Raw genomic sequence first — 14,558 nt, 5'->3', positions numbered from 1 at the left:
ATGGCCACCTGTCTCCAGCTCACATCTTTTTGTTTCTTTGTTCGTCGACATAATTTTATAATATATATAATATAAATAATTTAAATTAATTAATTATATATTATATTATATTCTCGTGTATAGGTGACTTGTAATTTTTATTTCGATGTCTTGTACGTTTACGTTCGACTTATGTCCCACTTCCGGTTTCTCGAACGCATTTTCGTACGCTTAGAAAACTAGTACTTTTCGTTACGCGACGTGTACCTTTATCAAAAATTAAACTTAATCATTGATAAACTATGTCACTCAAAGTGTAGCTTTAATCAATTAAGTGTTTTGGTTATTTGCTTCTATAAATTATCATCTCGTAGTATATACATATACATATATACATTTTCATTTTGAAATAGTGTTTACTGTAGCAAAGTTACTGTAGTAAATAGTGATTTTCGAAAACACTGTAGCTTTTCGGGTACTGTAGCAATTCGAAAATACTGTAGCAAATTAGTGTTTTACTGATTCATCTTAAACGTTTTAGTTAACTTATCTAAATATCAATCGAATCAATAATCGAATGTTACAATCGTTTACTAAATAACTTGAAATCATATATATATATATATATATATATATATATATATATATATATATATATATATATATACATTAAGTTATATATATATTGTTCGTGAATCTTCGAGAACAGTAAAAAAATAATTGATTACATGAATATAGTTCCAAAACATTGAGACTCAACATTACAGACTTTGCTTATCGTGTCGAAAACATTAAATCATTTAAAGATAAAGTTTAAATTTGGTCAGAAATTTCCGGGTCGTCACAGTACCTACCCGTCAAAGAAATTTCGTCCCGAAATTTGAGTGGGGTCGTCATGGCTAACAATAAAAATGTTTTCATGATGAATACGAGTTGATAATTAGAGTTTTATCACCGTTGAATAATATGGATAAAACAATCCAATTACTCGAAGCGTATGAGAGAAATTATCGTAAAAGAGTGAAATGAAGGAATAGAGATTCGTCTTAATTTTTGACGTAGTACGGAATTTAAGGAATAGAAAATCTTCATATTCTAAATAAGATTTGATTCTTCGGGAATTAAGGAGATTAAGATCTTCTTTAATTAAATGTGTAATCTGCCTCGATTGCTTTGTCTGATATTTCACTATAAATTGACCTCTTCCGTTTTATTTATTTTCACCACTCCTATAAGCTTCTTCCTTATTTCATACTTCCTATAGATTGTGAAAATGCTTAATCCAGTTCTGATTCTTGATATTTTCTTGGCTACCGTATCCTTCATTCTTCTTTTTCATCTGCCACCAGAGGAAGTTATTTTCTTCTACTATTACCTTGGGGTTATAGTGTTTTTCATTCTCCCATGTCTTTATATTGCTATACGCATTGATATACACGGTTTGTAATTTCGGGGTTGTTATCGGGCTTTATATTTTCCATTATATTTCGGAGATTGATGCTTTCATTTTCTCTTCCCAACCTTAAGTCAAGCGAATAATGGTCCAGAATTCGTAGCTATACATTTCGGAATGAACATAGCTAATGTTCTAAGAAAGAAATTGTAATGGCAAGATCTTGACTTGTCAAATTTCCAAAATATCTGGAAAAGACCGAATCATCAAGAAAAATATTTTATTGATATGTTTAGAGATTAGATAGAATAAAAGAGTTATGTAACATGGTTCATGATGAGGGTATGATTCGTGAATCTTTATCACGTTCCATTAGAAACTCAGCATGACTTACTGTAATATAATCACGTTGATCAAGTGTCATTATATTATACTAACTCATGCTTCAATTCCCAACACTACTTCAAAAACATCCATTTTTCGAAATTTTCAGGGTTTAGAAACTAAAATAGTTTCTTTTATGATGTAATACAGATAGCGCAAAGAGATAAATGATTTCAGATAAGAATAGTTGTGAAAATATCTTCAGGAATATTGAAGATATTTATAATGAAAGATACGATGATATCTTAGAATTTCTAATATTGAAGGATGATGAAGAAGATTTGTTCGTAAAGGTTTAGAGTCAGGAGCAAGGTATTCGTTAATGACTTCAGCAGACACTGAATCATTTGAATTCTTTGAAGGCAGGTTTAGTCTTTGTGATTTGTCCACAGCCTCCTTCATAGTCTGCTAAATCCGTTTTTCAGTTCCAAACCTTCTCTTTTTCTGAGCTTTGCCAACACACTATTCTTTATCATCAAACTTTTGGCTGTTAAAGTCGTTTACAGTTTTTGCTGCTTTATCAGAATTTTTCCAAAATTCGGAGAACTAGTTTTGCAGTTTGGGGTGTTTTTTAAAAACTTCACATTCGAAGTATGTAAGTTTATAAGATAGACATTATATGTATATATATAACTGTTGGCGTAGAATTGCTGCAAAATTCAAAATACTGATTGCTAATTCCTGGTAGTTAGTATGGAAATTACCGTTACAAGATGTGGATGAGTACATGATAGGGTTTCAATGAGTATAATGATTTTTTGGAAGGTCAGTGATCAATGAAGTTGTTGGTAAATGTACTGCTAATGTGGTGGAACATGAAAGGTTCCCCAGTAACAAGAACGTATATGTCAAGGTTATAATAAGGCTAATCTGAAAAGTCGAAGTTGACTGGTTGGAAGTGTGGTAAAACTGGATACTTTGAACAGGGATTGCAAGATTATTTTCGGTAATAACAATGCTAAAGAATCTTTCACAGTTTTGAAGTCAAAGTATAGCTTTGAAAAATGTAGAGATCTAAGAATGATGTCACCTATTAAATCTTGACTTGGATTATGTTCTGTAATTGAATTTGAATAAGAATGGTTGTTCAGATTTCTATGAACGAATGTATAGCATTGTGAAAGTAGTGGGTATAGTCAATAATTTTTTAATCAAAATTGAAGAATGTACAGTGTAACATATTAATTGTGAACTTATATATTTTCCGGTTATTACCTACCCGTTAAAAATTTCACAAGTAATATTTTGTACAGAAGAATTTTACTACAGTCTTTATGAAAATATATGTATGAATATTTTCTTCAGATGTAATACAGATTTAATGAGTTAATATCATATTAAGCTCATTTAATTTTCGGCTAGATTAGAAATGAATAATCTCTAAAACATTTAAGATTTCATAATCTTCGTGGAGTATTTTACTAATGTAATCAATACTTCATTATTTATTCTTATTGATATTCCTTGGTGAAGGATGTTGTTGCTCGTGGAATTTTTTTTTTTTTTTGTGAACCTTACAAGGCACAGATGATGTTTTATGGAAAGTTTCAAGTACATCTAAAATGAAAGTGTAAAATCAATCATGTATTTGAATAATACACTTGATTTATTATGAAATGGAATCTATTAAGTCGAAGCAGAGATTATAGTTAACGATTGTTAAGTCATTAACGAAGGATGTCTAGCATATTAGTAACATGAACTAACCGAGTAGTACCTACCAGTTATGATTCACATGTAATAGCTTAGTACGAAAAGATTTATTTTGATTTTAAATTTCACATATATATATAAAATATACATATAATTTCTTCAGGGGAAATGAGTTAATACTTCATAACTCGTTGATACAATATATGCGTTGTTGATTTGTGATGATGTTGGTGATTATAGAACTGGTGGAAATCGTGATGTTATAGGTGCTGCTAGTGCTGACGATGCTGATAGTACTGACGTGTTGGTGATGATGACGGTATTGTTGATGCTGCTTGTGTAACAAGTCTAGCTTATAAATCGTGCACTATTCCTGTCAGGGTTTCACTTTATTATTTCTATCCGCCCACTACTAATTTACAATATATAATCTCTAAAACTTTTAGAAACTACATATTCTCTGCAGAATATTTCTTCGATGAATTTATGAATCAATACTTCATCATTTGTTGTTGTTGATATTCCTTGGTATCTATAGGGCGTATGACGTTGATGCTCGTGGGACAGATTGTGAAGTTGAGGTTTGCGGTGCAGTTGTTGTTGGTGGTGGTAATGGTACTGTTGGTGTTGTTGTCGGTGGTACTGTTGATGCCAGTGATTCTGCTAGTGCTTGTAACCTTTGCACCATATTCTCCAAAGCCACTACTCGAGCGCGAAACTCGTTGACTTCTTCTACTACACCGGGATGATTGGCGGTTCGGACGAGCGGATGAATAAAATCTAGAATTTGAGAGAGTATATAATCATGACGAGATATTCTGATGATGAGAGAGAAAATGGTATTACAAACAGGTTCGTCGGTAAGTGCTTCAGGCTCTTCGCCAAGAGGGCAATGTGGTGGATGGAAGGGATCAGCTTCTTCTTGTCTCCAATGATTAAGTAGGCTACGAACCCATCCCCAATTCATCCAGAATAGGTGATGGCTGATTGGTTGATCCATTCCGGTTACACTGTCTTCGGAATTCAGGTGAATATCCATATCGGAATAGCTGTCGGAGTTTAAGGAATTTGAACTAGATGTGGGATCCATCTTGTATAATTAGGGAATTGATTTTTTATATGAATTAGATTATAGAACTTAGATTGATATTCTTCAATACATAATTTACATATGTATGTATAATACCAAAATCCCATAAATTACGAAGAAATTTTCTGAAGATGTCAGGAAAAGTTTACAGTAACAGATATGCTAAGATATGAATTTTTGTCTATACACTATTTATGCAATAAATGCAGAAAAACTGTAACAACCCTCACTTTTTGACTTCTAAATTTACTGAATTAACCCTAGGGTTATCTGTTTGACTATATGTATTAAGGGTTGTTATATACAATTAAATATTGACCGAATAGTAATTTTTAGTCAACAATGTACGCTTAAATAAATAATATATTATTAATTTATATAATTTGACATAATTTAACTAAGTATATAAACTTTGTATCACTTTTATTATCTAGTTAATGTATTATATATTTAACTATATAATAAATCCAATTATATATAAATGTAATAATATTTACAAACTTACTAAAACTATAGTTTAATAATTAAAATCATAATTATTATTAAAAATACAAAATACCGAATTATTTATTATTTTTATGCAAAATTTGTATTTATTAATTAAATAAAAATAAAAAAAATATTGACAAATATTCTTGGAAAAGCACTAAATCAATTTGTTTATTTATATAAAAAAATCCTTAAAATAAATGAATTTAAAAAAAATAATTAAATAAATAAATTACTTTTTAATTAAAAATTATAATGGAAAAACTACTTTTATTATTTTATTTTGTGTATTATCCCATGACCTAACATTTAATACTTTTGAATTTTAAAATCCCATTAAAAATTAAAATATTTCTTTTTCTTTTAATTATTTTATTCTTTTTACCTAATTTTTTCAAGTATAAATACCCCTCATTTCTCATTCAAACTCACACCAAAATTTCTCTCATTCTCTCTTTGAAGAATTACTACTAGTAAGTATTCTTTTCTTACTTTTTACTTTTTACTTCGGTTTATTTTTTTTTACCAAAACATGTAAATAATGTTATAAATTATATGCAATTAAAAATAAAATAAATAACATGTTATAATTAGTAATAATATGTTACTAAAAATTATAAAAGTATTTTTATGAATTAATATATAGGAATTATAATTAAAATCGAATTAATGAATATATATGTATATACGCACCTAACGTGAAGGTTATAATTAAAGATAGCGTACAAAAACTACAAACATCACCGCTACTTGTGGCCTAGGGTGATCCTTGTTACCATTATGGGACGCTTGTGGATCTCGAATGCCAAGACTTAGATTCTGGTCAAGAGATCCTGGGCCACTCGGTAACAATAGATCATTCGAGTGACTTGCATGTTAGCAACGAAGTTTGGGCGAGATTGTACAACATCTTTGTTAAGAATTATAACCCGAACATTCTTAAACTAGAAGTTTACTATAAGTGGAAGCTTTCCATAAATAGTAAGTTTCCAAAAATAGAAACTTTTGAGAAATAGGAACTTTTCTCGAAAACCGTCACTGTCAATATAGTTGCTATATTAATAAACATACTTTATGTCAGTTAGACATTAACTAATCAAACGTTATACCTCTAGGTTGATATCCAGATCACTTACTTGCTTTACTTTCCTTCTTGCGTGAAATACTTCAACTGCTATTTAAGGTGAATTCATAGCCCCTTTTTATTGCTAGCAAACTTACTTACTTTACTTGGGGTGAGACACATGCTGTTTTTACTTTTTACAATTTAGACACAAGTACCAAACTGTTAAACTATGCTATACCCGGCTATGTCCGACTAAGTCCCTACAGTGATATTTTTAATTGCTGATGCATGCTTAATTATTGGGGGTAGGCCTATCGGGAGTAACGTCCCCGATACATTTGACTAAGTCTTTGTATTACTTGATAAGGAAACTAAACCGACAAGGACAGACACAACTTGTCATGGGATAAACTTGAACGTATAGTCTAAATATCACGCTTTGGCATAACTTTTTGATCCTGCGGGAGATCAACTTTACAAACTAAATCTTGTGGTCTAAAACAACGGTCAAACTTTTGTTAAACCTATGAACTTCACTCAACCTTTTTAGTTGACACTTTAGCATGTTTTGTCTCAGGTGCTGTTTGATTCAAGCTTACTTATCTACTGCTTATGTGATGCTACTTGGACATAGGATCAAGAGATTATCGCATTTATTACTATTGCATTTAAACATTTACTTTACTCATTTGTAACGACATTTCATTTTTCGCTGCGTACTCAATAAAGTTTAACTTTCTCATTTAGTATTGTTCTCGTTATTATAATATGTTGGTATATTTTGATATTAAGTCACATTTCGCCCAGGCCCTAACTGGGGGTGTGATAGATTGGTATCAGAGCATAACCAGGCTGTTATAGAGAACCAGGATTGCATTTTTGTGTGTGCCTTATGTGTTAGCTAAGGTGCCTTTGCAATCTAGGAAACTCTAACATTTCCTACCTTAGACTTAAAGCACTTAAGATTACCTTATAATCTTAACAACCTTGCTTTGATAATCTTGGCTTAAAATGCTAATCAAAGTCTCTTTCCTAATGTTAGAATGTCTAATTTTCATCAAGCGAACAAAATGACTCTTTTCAAGCCGACCGAAGAAGATACTAAATGGTATTCCACTGAAAGACCAGCCCAAAGTCCACCTTATGGCTTTGGTGGTCCTCGTTCACCAAACTATAGTCCGGATACTTTACCTAATTCTCCTGATCACTACCCGACCCCAAAAACTGAAGAGAAGGGGAAACGTCCTGAGGAAACTAGTCCGTCAAGGAAAAGAGTCCGATCTCCTTCTTATGATGATGCTGCTAAGTATGAGATCATGAGCCTGCGAAAAGATACCGAGAGAAACTTGGAAGGTTTGCTTCGCCACGTGGCGAGAATGGAGGTTCGTATGGATGAGAAGGATCGCAAAATTAAGAAACTCTTGGAGGTAAACACGGAGTTAAAGAAAGAGATAAAGTTGGTGAAGTATGAGGAAGAACGTAACACCCGTTGGGGAAAGCAATCACTTGCTCATCTCAAGGAGAATGTTGATTTCTTGTTGGATATGGAAAGAAATCGAGTCAATAAGCAGCTTACTCTAAAGGGGTACGATAACAACGCACTCAACATCCGCGTTACCAACCTCTACGATAACCTCGAGTATCTTTATGAGAAGCAAAAGGCGAGCAACGAGAAAGTTGATGAGTTTATGAAGAAGGTGGAGGATGAGAAGAAGAAATATGAAGATTACTTCAATCTTAATATTTCGAAGATTATTTTTCCAATTCCTTGTCTATGTAAAGGCTATGCCTTAAAACTATTTCTATTTCCGAATCGTGCACTAAAAGGCTTATTTAATACCTCATTCCTTAATAATATAAAGTGTTTTATATATATCATGTGTTACGATAAAACTGTTAATGTTCCATTGGGAAATGGAGAGACTCTCATCATCCAAGGTGAAAAGAGTGGTTCTAATCTCAACATCATCTCCTGTATTAAAACTCGCAAATACCTTAAGAAAGGTTATCCAGCTATTCTAGCTCACGTTAAGATGATTGAATCGAAAGAGAAGCGTATTGAAGATGTATCTGTGGTTAAAGACTTTCCCGATGTGTTTCCCGAAGATCTTCCTGGTCTTCCACCTCCTCGACAAGTTGAATTTCAAATTGATTTAACTCCCGGTGTTGCTCCTATTGCTAAAGCGCCGTATCGTTTAGCACCCTCCAAGATGAATGAATTATCCAACCAGCTCCAAGAACTATTGGATAAAGGTTTCATTCGTCCAAGCTCGTCCCCATGGGGAGCTCCTATTCTATTTGTTAAAAAGAAGGATGGTACGTTAAGGATGTGCATTGATTACCGCGAACTTAACAAACTTACCATCAAGAACCGTTATCCGTTACCACGTATTGATGATCTATTCGACCAACTTCAAGGGTCAAGTGTTTATTCAAAGATTAATTAGAGGTCCGGATATCACCAACTTAGAGTCAAGGAATCCGATATTCCTAAAACTGCTTTTCGCACTCGTTATGGGCACTATGAATTCTGTGTCATGCCTTTTGGTTTGACCAATGCTCCTGCTGTGTTCATGGATCTTATGAACCGTGTTTGCAAACCCTATCTCGATAAATTCGTCATTGTATTCATTGATGACATCTTGATCTATTCCAAGAGTGAGAAAGAACATAAGCAACATTTGCTTATGATTCTTGAACTCTTACGAAAGGAAAAACTTTATGCTAAATTCTCTAAGTGCGAGTTTTGGCTCAAAACCGTACAATTCCTTGGACATGTTGTTGATAGAAGAGGAATACATGTTGATCCTGCTAAAATCTCTGCTATTCAGAACTGGGAGATACCAAAGACTGCGAAGCATATTCGCCAATTTTTGGGACTTGCCGGTTACTATCGGAGATTTATAAAGAATTTTTCACTTCTTGCTAAACCTCTTACGAAGCTAACACAAAAAGGGAAGAAATTCGAGTGGTCCGAAGAACTGGAATCTGCTTTCAAGATTCTAAAGGAGAAGTTGACCATAGCTCCGATTCTATCTTTACCTGAAGGTACTGACAATTTTGTTGTTTACTGCGATGCCTCAAAGCAAGGCTTTGGTTGCGTTTTAATGTAACGTGAAAACGTTATTGCATACGCATCTAGACAGTTGAAGAAACACGAGGAGAACTATACCACACATGACCTTGAGTTAGGTGTCGTGGTATTTGCATTAAAGATATGGGGACATTATCTATATGGTACCCAGTTTACAGTGTACACTGACCATAAAAGTCTTCGACACATCTTTGATCAAAAACAGCTTAATATGAGGCAAAGCCGATGGCTCGAGTTATTGAACAATTATGACTGTAAGATGGAATATCATCCTGGCAAGGCAAATGTAGTTGCCGATGCCCTTAGTCGAAAAGACAATGTTAAATGTGTTCGTGCCTTAAACCTGAAAATCAAATCAAATCTTATATTGCGAAGCTCAACTGGAAGCTATTAAACCAACACTTATCGAAGGTGAAGGACCTATCGGTTTCGAGAACCAACTCCAAGTGAAAGTTAATGGTACACGGTACTTTGGCAACAGAGTTTGGGTTCCTCGCTTCGGTAATCTCCGTGAATTAGTCTTGGATGAAGCGCATAAGACTAGGTATTCTATTCATCCGGGTTCCAGTAAGATGTACCACGATGTGAAGGAATTCTACTGGTGGCCTAACATGAAAACCGACATTGTTACTTATGTTAGTAAGTGTCTCACTTGTTTCAAAGTCAAGGCTGAACATCAAAAGCCTTCTGGTCTATTGACACAACCCGATATTCCGCAGTGGAAGTGGGAATGTATCGCTATGGACTTTATTACTAAATTGCCTAAGACTTCTAGTGGAAATGATACTATATGGGTCATAGTAGATCGTCTTACTAAATCTGCTCATTTCATACCGATCAAGGAGACTGACAAGATGGAGAGATTGTCACAACTGTATATCAAAGAAATTGTCTCTCGTCATGGTGTTCCTATATCAATCATATCTGATCGCGACAGTAGATTCACTTCCAGATTCTGGAAATCCTTACAAACTGCTCTTGGAACTCAACTTGACATGAGTACTGCTTATCATCAGCAAACCGATGGTCAAGGTGAACGAACCATTCAAACATTGGAAGATATGCTTCGCGCTTGTGTTATCGACTTCGGCAAAGGCTGGGATAGACATCTGCCTTTGGTTAAATTTTCTTATAACAACAGTTATCACTCTAGCATTAAAGATGCACCTTTTGAAGCTCTATATGGACGAAAGTGTAGATCCCCTCTGTGTTGGGATGAACTTGAGGACAGACATTTAACTGGTCCTGAAATTATTCACGAAACTACCGAAAAGATTGTTCAAATCAAGCAACGTTTAGAAACTGCCCGTAGTCGACAGAAGAATTATGCCGATAAGAAACGAAAGGACATCGAATACCAAGTTGGAGACAAATTCATGTTGAAAGTATCCCCTTGGAAAGGTGTTGTCCATTTCGGTAAACGAAGTAAACTCAGTCCACGATATGTTGGACCTTTCACAATCACTGAAAGAATTGGTACCGTGGCATATCGATTAGAACTACCAACCGAACTCAGTCAAGTACATGATGTATTTCATGTCTCAAATCTTAAACGGTGTATTGCTGATGACACTCTCGTTATTCCTTTGGATGACATTCGCATTGATGATAAAATGCACTTCATAGAGGAACCCGTAGAAGTCATGGACCGATCTACTAAACGCTTAAAACAAAGCAACATACCTATTGTTAAGATCTGTTGGAATTCACGACGTGGCCCCGAGTATACCTGGGAACGTGAAGACCAAATGAAACAGAAATATCCCCATCTCTTCTCAACCGCTGATGCATCCGAGAAGTCTACCTAAAACTTCGGGACGAATTTTTTATTAACGGGGAGGTACTGTAACAACCCTCACTTTTCGACTTCTAAATTTACTAAATTAACCCTAGGGTTATCTGCCTGACTATATGTATTAAGGGTTGTTATATACAATTAAATATTGATCGAATAGTAATTTTTAGTCAACAATGTACGCTTAAATAAATAATTTATTATTAATTTATATAATTTGACATAATTTAACTAATTATATAAACTTTGTATCACTTTTATTATTTAGTTAATGTATTATATATTTAACTGATGTTTCGCGAGGGGTATATAAAATAGTTATTAATTTTAGCAGAAAATACTATTAAATACGATACAATTTTACACAAGATATTTATTTATTTAGAGAACTGATATACTTAAACCTTGCTACAACACTTATAGGCAGTGTACCTAATCGTACAGTAGTGTAGTTTTTAGTAAGTCCGGTTCGTTCCACATGGAAAATCTTTAAACAAAGCTTAACGCTATATTAGTTTACTTTTATAAAAATATAAATATATATATATATATAAGTAATATTATTATTATAAAGGGGGGTTTTTTTACCGTTTAATGACCGGTTTGTCGATTTTAAAACTTTAGTCGCAGTTAAAACCAAATGTAAAATATTAAAAATGAATACAAGACTTAAATTAAAGCATAAAGTAAATAACGATAATGAAATTGCGAATAATAAAAGTGCGATAAAATAAACTTGCGATAATTAAAAAATACGATAATTAAAAGTGCAATTAAATATAAAATAAAGGAAATTAAATATGAAATAAAAGAATTATGCTTATTTAAACTTCCGTAATCATGATGTTTGACGTATTGATTTTTGTTTTAAACCCATGGGTTAATTGTCCTTTGTCCTGGATTATTTAATATGTCCGTCTGGTTTTTGTCCATAACAGTCCATCAGTCATAAATATAAAGTGCGAGTGTCCTCGTCAAATTATCCTTATACCCGAAGTTAAATATTCCAACTAATTGGGGACTTAAACTGTAACAAGATTTTAATACTTTGTTTAATAATTACACCAGGTTGTCGACTGAGTGTAATCCAAGGTTTTAATATTTTGTTATCAATTATACCAAGTGTCCTTGTACATAATTTCACCCCTGTTTTAATTATTCTAGTGGCTATTAATCCGTTCCCGTGTCCGGTTAAATGAACGATTATTCATACATATAAATACCCCGCCCATCGTGTCCGATTGAGTGTATATGGTAATTTATAGGGACGCCCAATTGTAAATCTTTATATTAACATTAACAAACTATCATTTAGTTAAACAAATATAAAGCCCATTAATAGCCCATAGTCTAATTTCCACAAGTGTCGTTCTTTTGTCCAAACCCCAATTATGGTACAAAGCCCAATTACCCAATTTTAGTAATTAGCCCAACATCATGATTACTTCGTTTTAAATAAGCATAATAATAACTTAGCTACGAGACATTAATGTTAAAAGGTTGAACATAACTTACAATGATTAAAAATAGCGTAGCGTTACACGGACAGAATTTCGACTTACACCCTTACAATATTCGCTAACATACCCTTATTATTAGAATTATAATTAAAATTAAAATATAAATTATAAATATATATATATATATATATATATATTTTACGTATGAGAAGAAGAAGAAAAGATGATGATTTGTGATCAGAATTCGGTTGCTTTTATAGGAAAAGTCGACTTTTGGGGCTCCGCGACTCGCGGCATTTTTGCCTTCAAACTCCGCGAGTCGCGGAGAATGAAATTACAGCTCAGTCCCTTTGGAGTCTTTCTTGCCGACGGTTTTTATTATTTATTATAATATATAAATAATTATAAGAATTATTTAAATATTATATTATATTTATGTGCATAGTTGACTTGTAATTTTTAGTCCGTTGCGTCGAGCGTTGAGAGTTGACTCTGGTCCCGGTTCCGGATTTTCGAACGTCCTTGCGTACAATTTTATATTTTGTACTTTGCGTTTTGAATCTTGTACTCTTGTAATTTCGAGACGTTTCTTATCAATAATTGGAACCTCTTTGATTGTCTTTTGTACTTTTGAGCTTTTTGGTCGTTTGCGTCTTCAATTCGTCGAATCTGTCTTTTGTCTTCACCTTTTATTATTTAAACGAATATCACTTGTAAATAGAACAATTGCAACTAAAAGCTTGTCTTTCTTGAGGAATAATGCTATGAAATATATGTTCGTTTTTAGCATTATCAAATATTCCCACACTTGAGCGTTGCTTGTCCTCAAGCAATATCGTCTTGAAATACTAGAATCACTTCTTTATTCTTCACACTTTGTATATCAGTGATTTCTATATGGCGGTATAAACAATGGTATTAACGATATGGTTTACAGTCCCACATGACTATAAAAATTTAGATCCATTAAGGAAATTGGATCTTTATGAAAACATTTGATCTTTTGAAAATTAAATCTAGTTTTTACCCTAGATAAGTTTTCCGGGATAACCCTTTACCGGTGTTTGCAAAATATTTTTGTGGGTTTGGTGGGTTTCAGATTTGAAAATTTTAGCCCAAAACTTGCGGTTTTGTGTCACCCACTTGCTAACCTTGTATTTGGAAAGCAACACGTCCAGTTTACTTGTCCCGTATATTACCTTTCAGTAAACTACCGTCCGGTTGTAAAGGAAAGCGTTGAACAAGCAACTGTTAAGGCAATGTCCCCTGACATGCTTTTAATTATGGTTTATAACGTGTCGGACGCAATTACTATCCTTGGTAGGAGCAATAGTAAAGTTCACCCTTATGATTTTTCGGTATGGCACAAGGTCCTGTCTTTGACCACTATGCAACCACCGTTCTTACGGTTGACACCCGATTTGGTTCAGGTGACCTAATGAATTCCAGGTGAATTCCTAGGATTTTACGTTCAATGGTAATGAACGCATTGAAAATAGGGTTTTCAGAAAACAAATCGGTTTGTAATTTTGATCAAAATATTTTCTCGTTCAAGCTCGAGTTTAGATATCATTGAATTCCATGAGTTTGTAATTCTCAATCTTTAAGGTCAATCTCAAGGATTGAGTGATATCAGTCTTAAAAGCTGATTTTTAATTTTTTTTTAAGGAGATTATCCTTTCTGGGGATCTGATTCATTAGTCTTATCCAGCTAATTTGCATGGTGCCCCCCATTGTACAAGATAAATCCTTCTCATGGTTAGGATAAATCTGACCACTTGGCGACCCTGTTTAATGCTGAGGTTCGTGGATTTCCTGCTGATTTTAGTGATGACTTTTCTAGATTTTTCGTCAACCTACAGCTGGTCTGGACGACAACTTCATAACCTAAATCAAGAAGCGCGTTTCTTTTTCGGAAGAATTTACTTCCTTTTAATGATGGAATTGATTCATCGTGTAGATCCATCTCTTCTTTTCTTTCATCGGGTAAAACAGTTTAGTTTAGTCCAAAACAAAAGTATTTTCAGTTATTTGTTACAGATATATGTGACATATGTTTAAGATAACTTGGTAAATATTCTCACACTTGGCTTTTATTTTCCTTTTTATCGTCCTCTATTCCATTTTAAATGAATTTTAACATTTTGGTTTGTTT

This window comes from Rutidosis leptorrhynchoides, chromosome 6 (assembly GCF_046630445.1).
Source record: "Rutidosis leptorrhynchoides isolate AG116_Rl617_1_P2 chromosome 6, CSIRO_AGI_Rlap_v1, whole genome shotgun sequence".
In the NCBI taxonomy this organism is placed as follows: domain Eukaryota; kingdom Viridiplantae; phylum Streptophyta; class Magnoliopsida; order Asterales; family Asteraceae; genus Rutidosis; species Rutidosis leptorrhynchoides.
The sequence above is the reverse complement of the archived record's forward strand: the minus strand, read 5'-3'. Positions refer to the sequence as shown.